Here is a 6,123-nt window from a genome sequence, read left to right as displayed (position 1 = left end):
CAACACCAAATACAGTGGACCTCAACACATTTTTACGAGTTTATCATTATATGGGGTGAACCTCAAAACATAAGTTGAGTTCAACACCAAATACAGTGGTCCTCAACACATCGGTTAAAGTCCAAATAAAAAAGTAGTTGTCTTCAACATATCGATAGGAGTTCAACACCGAAAGTGGTGGTCCTCAACAAGTTCAACACCGAAAGTGGTGGTCCTCAACAAGTTCAACACCGAAAGCGGTGGTCCTCAACACATCGCATGGAGTTCAACACCAAAAGCGGTGGTCCTCAACGAGTTCAACACCAAATACATTGGCCCTCAACACATTTTTACAAGTTTATCACTATATGGGGTGAACCTCAAAACATTAGTTGAGTTCAACGCCAAATGCAGTGGTCCTCAACACATCGGTTAAAGTCCAACAAACAAAGTAGTTGTCTTCAACATATCGATAGGAGTTCAACACCGAAAGTGGCTGTTCCCAACATATTGTTACGAGTTTATCATTATATGGGGTGAACCTCAAAACATTAGTTGAGTTCAACACCAAATACAGTAGTCCTCAACACATCGGTTAAAGTCCAACAAACAAAGTAGTTATCTTCAACATATCGATAGGAGTTCAACACCGAAAGTTGTGGTTCCAACATATTGTTACGAGTTTATCATTATATGGGGTGAACCTCAAAACATTAGTTGAGTTCAAAACCAAATACAGTGGTCCTCAACACATCGGTTAAAGTCCAACAAAAAAAGCAGCTGTCTTCAACATATCGATAGGAGTTCAACACCGAAAGTGGTGGTCCTCAACAAGTTCAACACCGAAAGTGGTGGTCCTCAACAAGTTCAACACCGAAAGCGGTGGCCCTCAACACATCGATAGGAGTTCAACACCGAAAGCGGTGGTCCTCAGTACATCGAGTGGAGTTCAACACCAAAAGCGGTGGTCCTCAACGAGTTCAACACCAAATACAGTGGACCTCAACACATTTTTACGAGTTTATCATTATATGGGGTGAACCTCAAAACATAAGTTGAGTTCAACACCAAATACAGTGGTCCTCAACACATCGGTTAAAGTCCAAATAAAAAAGTAGTTGTCTTCAACATATCGATAGGAGTTCAACACCGAAAGTGGTGGTCCTCAACAAGTTCAACACCGAAAGTGGTGGTCCTCAACAAGTTCAACACCGAAAGCGGTGGCCCTCAACACATCGATAGGAGTTCAACACCGAAAGTGGTGGTCCTCAACAAGTTCAACACCGAAAGTGGTGGTCCTCAACAAGTTCAACACCGAAAGCGGTGGTCCTCAACACATCGCATGGAGTTCAACACCAAAAGCGGTGGTCCTCAACGAGTTCAACACCAAATACATTGGCCCTCAACACATTTTTACAAGTTTATCACTATATGGGGTGAACCTCAAAACATTAGTTGAGTTCAACGCCAAATGCAGTGGTTCTCAACACATCAGTTGAAGTCCAATAAAAAAAGTAGTTGTCTTCAACATATCGATAGGAGTTCAACACCGAAAGTGGTGGTTCCCAACATATTGTTACGAGTTTATCATTATATGGGGTGAACCTCAAAACATTAGTTGAGTTCAACACCAAATACAGTGGTCCTCAACACATCGGTTAGAGTCCAACAAAAAAAGTAGTAGTCTTCAACGTATCTATAGGAGTTCAACACCGAAAGTGGTGGTTCCCAACACATTGTTACGAGTTTATCATTATATGGGGTGAACCTCAAAACATTAGTTGAGTTCAACACCAAATACAGTGGTCCTCAACACATCGGTTAAAGTCCAACAAAAAAAGTAGTTGTCTTCAACATATCGATAGGAGTTCAACACCGAAAGTGGTGGTCCTCAACAAGTTCAACACCGAAAGTGGTGGTCCTCAACAAGTTCAACACCGAAAGCAGTGGCCCTCAACACATCGATAGGAGTTCAACACCGAAAGTGGTGGTCCTCAACACATCGAGTGAGTTCAAAACAAAAAAGCGGTGGTCCTCAACGAGTTCAACACCAAATACATTGGACCTCAACACATTTTTACAAGTTTATTATTATATGGGGTGAACCTCAAAACATTAGTTGAGTTCAACACCAAATACAATTGGTCCTCAACACATCGGTTAAAGTCCAACAAAAAAGTAATTGTCTTCAACATATCGATAGGAGTTCAACACCGAAAGTTGTGGTTCCCAACATATTGTTACGAGTTTATCATTATATAGGGTTAACCTCAAAACATTAGTTGAGTTCAACACCAAATACAGTGGTCCTCAACACATCGGTTAAAGTCCAACAAAAAAAGTATTTGTCTTCAACATATCGATAGGAGTTCAACACCGAAAGTGGTGGTTCCCAACATATTGTTACGAGTTTATCATTATTTGGGGTGAACCTCAAAACATTAGTTGAGTTCAACACCAAATACTGTGGTCCTCAACACATCGGTTAAAGTCCAACAAAAAAGTAGTTGTCTTTAACATATCGATAGGAGTTCAACACCGAAAGTGGTGGTCCTCAACAAGTTCAACACCGAAAGTGGTGGTCCTAAACAAGTTCAACACCGAAAGCGGTGGCCCTCAACACATCGATAGGAGTTCAACACCGAAAGCGGTGGTCCTCAACACATCGAGTGGAGTTCAACACCAAAAGCGGTGGTCCTCAACGAGTTCAACACCAAATACAGTGGACCTCAACACAGTTTTACAAGTTTATCATTATATGGGGTGAACCTCAAAACATTAGTTGAGTTCAACACCAAATACAGTGGTCCTCAACACATCGGTTAAAGTCCAACAAAAAAAGTAGTTGTCTTCAACATATCGATAGGAGTTCAACACCGAAAGTGGTGGTCCCCAACAAGTTCAACACCGAAAGCGGTGGCCCTCAACACATCGATAGGAGTTCAACACCGAAAGCGGTGGTCCTCAACACATCGAGTGGAGTTCAACACCAAAAGCGGTGGTCCTCAACGAGTTCAACACCAAATACAGGGGACCTCAACACAGTTTTACAAGTTTATCATTATATGGGGTGAACCTCAAAACATTAGTTGAGTTCAACGCCAAATGCGGTGGTCCTCAACACATCGGTTAAAGTCCAACAAAAAAAGGAGTTGTCTTCAACATATCGATAGGAGTTCAATACCGAAAGTGGTAGTTCCCAACATATTGTTACGAGTTTATCATTATATGGGGTGAACCTCAAAACATTAGTTGAGTTCAACACCAAATACAGTGGTCCTCAACACATCGGTTAAAGTCCAACAAAAAAAGTAGTTGTCTTCAACATATCGATAGGAGTTCAACACCGAAAGTGGTGGTCCTCAACAAGTTCAACACCGAAAGTGGTGGTCCTAAACAAGTTCAACACCGAAAGCGGTGGCCCTCAACACATCGATAGGAGTTCAACACCGAAAGCGGTGGTCCTCAACACATCGAGTGGAGTTCAACACCAAAAGCGGTGGTCCTCAACGAGTTCAACACCAAATACAGTGGACCTCAACACAGTTTTACAAGTTTATCATTATATGGGGTGAACCTCAAAACATTAGTTGAGTTCAACGCCAAATGCGGTGGTCCTCAACACATCGGTTAAAGTCCAACAAAAAAAGGAGTTGTCTTCAACATATCGATAGGAGTTCAACACCGAAAGTGGTGGTTCCCAACATATTGTTACGAGTTTATCATTATATGGGGTGAACCTCAAAACATTAGTTGAGTTCAACACCAAATACAGTGGTCCTCAACACATCGAGTAAAGTCCAACAAAAAAGTAGTTGTCTTCAACATATCGATAGGAGTTCAACACCGAAAGTGGTGGTCCTCAACAAGCTCAACACCGAAAGTGGTGGTCCTCAACAAGTTCAACACCGAAAGCGGTGGCCCTCAACACATCGATAGGAGTTCAACACCGAAAGCGGTGGTCCTCAACACATCGAGTGGAGTTCAACACCAAAAGCGGTGGTCCTCAACGAGTTCAACACCAAATACAGTGGACCTCAACACATTTTTACGAGTTTATCATTATATGGGGTGAACCTCAAAACATAAGTTGAGTTCAACACCAAATACAGTGGTCCTCAACACATCGGTTAAAGTCCAAATAAAAAAGTAGTTGTCTTCAACATATCAATAGGAGTTCAACACCGAAAGTGGTGGTTCCCAATATATTGTTAGGAGTTTATCATTATATGGGGTGAACCTCAAAACATTAGTTGAGTTTAACACCAAATGCGGTGGTCCTCAACACATCGGTTAAAGTCCAACAAAAAAAGTAGTTGTCTTCAACATATCGATAGGAGTTCAACACCGAAAGTGGTGGTCACCAACATATTGCTACGAGTTTATCATTATATGGGGTGAACCTCAAAACATTAGTTGAGTTCAACACCAAATACAGTGGTCATCAACACATCAGTTAAAGTCCAACAAAAAAAGTAGTTGTCTTCAACATATCGATAGGAGTTCAACACCGAAAGTGGTGGTCCTCAACAAGCTCAACACCGAAAGTGGTGGTCCTCAACAAGTTCAACACCGAAAGCGGTGGCCCTCAACACATCGATAGGAGTTCAACACCGAAAGCGGTGGTCCTCAACACATCGAGTGGAGTTCAACACCAAAAGCGGTGGTCCTCAACGAGTTCAACACCAAATACAGTGGACCTCAACACAGTTTTACAAGTTTATCATTATATGGGATGAACCTCAAAACATTAGTTGAGTTCAACACCAAATACAGTGGTCCTCAACACATCGGTTAAAGTCCAACAAAAAAAGTAGTTGTCTTCAACATATCGATAGGAGTTCAACACCGAAAGTGGTGGTCCTCAACAAGCTCAACACCGAAAGTGGTGGTCCTCAACAAGTTCAACACCGAAAGCGGTGGCCCTCAACACATCGATAGGAGTTCAACACCGAAAGCGGTGGTCCTCAACACATCGAGTGGAGTTCAACACCAAAAGCGGTGGTCCTCAACGAGTTCAACACCAAATACAGTGGACCTCAACACAGTTTTACAAGTTTATCATTATATGGGATGAACCTCAAAACATAAGTTGAGTTCAACACCAAATACAGTGGTCCTCAACACATCGGTTAAAGTCCAAATAAAAAAGTAGTTGTCTTCAACATATCGATAGGAGTTCAACACCGAAAGTGGTGGTCCTCAACAAGCTCAACACCGAAAGTGGTGGTCCTCAACAAGTTCAACACCGAAAGCGGTGGCCCTCAATATATCGATAGGAGTTCAACACCGAAAGCGGTGGTCCTCAACGAGTTCAACACCAAATACAGTGGACCTCAACACAGTTTTACAAGTTTATCATTATATGGGGTGAACCTCAAAACAGTTGAGTTCAACACCAAATACAGTGGTCCTCAACACATAGGTTAAAGTCCAACAAAAAAAGTAGTTGTCTTCAACATATCGATAGGAGTTCAACACCGAAAGTGGTGGTCCTCAACAAGTTCAACACCGAAAGCGGTGGCCCTCAATACATCGATAGGAGTTCAACACCGAAAGCGGTGGTCCTCAACACATCGAGTGGAGTTCAACACCAAAAGCGGTGGTCCTCAACGAGTTCAACACCAAATACAGTGGACCTCAACACAGTTTTACAAGTTTATCATTATATGGGGTGAACCTCAAAACATTAGTTGAGTTCAACACCAAATACAGTGGTCCTCAACACATCGGTTAAAGTCCAACAAAAAAAGTAGTTGTCTTCAACATATCGATAGGAGTTCAACACCGAAAGTGGTGGTCCCCAACAAGTTCAACACCGAAAGCGGTGGCCCTCAACACATCGAGTGGAGTTCAACACCAAAAGCGGTGGTCCTAAACGAGTTCAACACCAAATACAGGGGACCTCAACACAGTTTTACAAGTTTATCATTATATGGGGTGAACCTCAAAACATTAGTTGAGTTCAACGCCAAATGCGGTGGTCCTCAACACATCGGTTAAAGTCCAACAAAAAAAGGAGTTGTCTTCAACATATCGATAGGAGTTCAACACCGAAAGTGGTGGTCCTCAACACATCGAGTGGAGTTCAACACCGAAAGTGGTAGTTCCCAACATATTGTTACGAGTTTATCATTATATGGG

This window comes from Physella acuta, unplaced genomic scaffold (genome assembly GCF_028476545.2).
Source record: "Physella acuta isolate Inbredline_101_S28 unplaced genomic scaffold, ASM2847654v3 ptg001837l, whole genome shotgun sequence".
In the NCBI taxonomy this organism is placed as follows: domain Eukaryota; kingdom Metazoa; phylum Mollusca; class Gastropoda; family Physidae; genus Physella; species Physella acuta.
The sequence above is the reverse complement of the archived record's forward strand: the minus strand, read 5'-3'. Positions refer to the sequence as shown.